Below are 1,515 nucleotides of genomic sequence, written 5' to 3' on the forward strand. Positions count from 1 at the left end.
AAATTAAAAAAAAAATAAGATGATTCTCAAAGGGGTGGAGGGTGAGGAGAAGGAAGGGAAGATTCCTTGGGGAGGCAAGAAAGAAGGGGGTAGTAGGTATTTATAGTTTGTAAGATTACCCAGCTGTTGTTCCCTCCACCTCTTTGAGAACCCCTGCCCAAGAAGTCACCCAGAGGGAAGAAGAAAGCAAGCTGCTTTGTGGGGGTCAGCATGCCTTCTGTTGGCCCACCAAGAGGTGTAGCAAAGGGAATATGGTTTAAATTATTACCATGTTGGGGCACCTGGGTGGCTCAGTCAGTTAAGTGTCTGACTCGGTTTTGGCTCAAGTCATGATCTCGCAGTTTTGTGAGTTTAAGCCCAGTGTGAGGCTCTGTGCTGGCAGCCAGGAGCCTGCTTAAGATTCTCTTTCTCCCTCTCTCTCTGCCTCTCCCTCACTCACACTGTCTCTTTCTCAAAATAAATAAACTTAAAAAAAATAAAATAAATCATTACTATATTAATGGTGCATCCAATCGGGAATTACCCCAAACGCCTTTTTAATCCATTCGTGCTGCTGTAACAGAGTATCATAGACTGGGTCCATCATAAGAAACAGAAATTTGTTTGTTTGTTTTTCCATTGGTTATCAAGTGATCTTTTGTTGAAATATTTTCTTTTGTAGCCCTTAACTAGCTGGGCATTCCACTGCACTGCTATTGCCGTCATCTATGATTTCATGAGGGTGGTGGCCATCAACACTGCAGCCCACAGACTGGGCAGTTCCTAGGATCTCTTTGATGGTTCCAGAGAGTTCTCCAGCTAAAGGTCAGTGCCATATCTTTCGGGCAATGTTGACAATCTCATCAAAAGTGATATTTCCACTGTGCTTGTTTTTCTGCCTCTTTCTGTCTCTTGGCGGTTCCTTGAGGGCTTTGACAATCAGGCCAGAGGCAGAAAGTACCATTTCAGTCTGGGCCTGTCTGTGCTACATGGTCAGTTCCACTATAATCCTTAGACCCTTCTAATCACCGGCTGCCTTGGCAATGTCATTACCAACGCTTTCTGAAGACAGTCCCAGCGGACTGATCTTCAGGGCCAGGGAAGACATGGCACGGACTTCGCCACTGGTGTGCCTCAGGTATACGACTTTGATTTCATTGGGGTCGAACTTAGGCAGCATGGTGGAGGCGGCTGGTGTCAGATGCACCTGGATTCGGGACAACCAAAGACAGTTTTACCTTTGCCTCCTCCAAGCCAAAAGCCAAAAGAGAAATTTATCTCTCACAGTTCTGGAGGCTGGGGGTCCAAGGTTAAGGCACCAGCAGACTTAGTGTCTGGTGAGGGCTCACTTCCTGGTTCAGAGACAGCCATCTCCTTGCTGTGTCCTTATATGCTGGAAGGATCAAGGTTGCTCTCTGGAGTCCCTTTTATAAGTGCACTGATTCCATTCATAAGGGTTCCACCCTCATGACCAAATCACTTGCTAAAGGCCTCACCTCCAAATACTCTGACATTGAGAATGAGGCTTCAACATAG

The 1,515-nt window shown here is 46.2% G+C and overlaps 1 pseudogene; it reads right to left on the bottom strand.

Moving 5' to 3' along the window:
• Positions 1 to 664: 664 nt before the first annotated feature.
• On the bottom strand, positions 665 to 1,192 carry LOC124508084 (60S ribosomal protein L12-like; annotated as a pseudogene).
• Positions 1,193 to 1,515: the final 323 nt, after the last annotated feature.

This window comes from Lynx rufus, unplaced genomic scaffold (genome assembly GCF_022079265.1).
Source record: "Lynx rufus isolate CCGP_SWC_20201006 ecotype Redwood Valley unplaced genomic scaffold, mLynRuf1.p SCAF_13, whole genome shotgun sequence".
In the NCBI taxonomy this organism is placed as follows: Eukaryota; Metazoa; Chordata; class Mammalia; order Carnivora; family Felidae; genus Lynx; species Lynx rufus.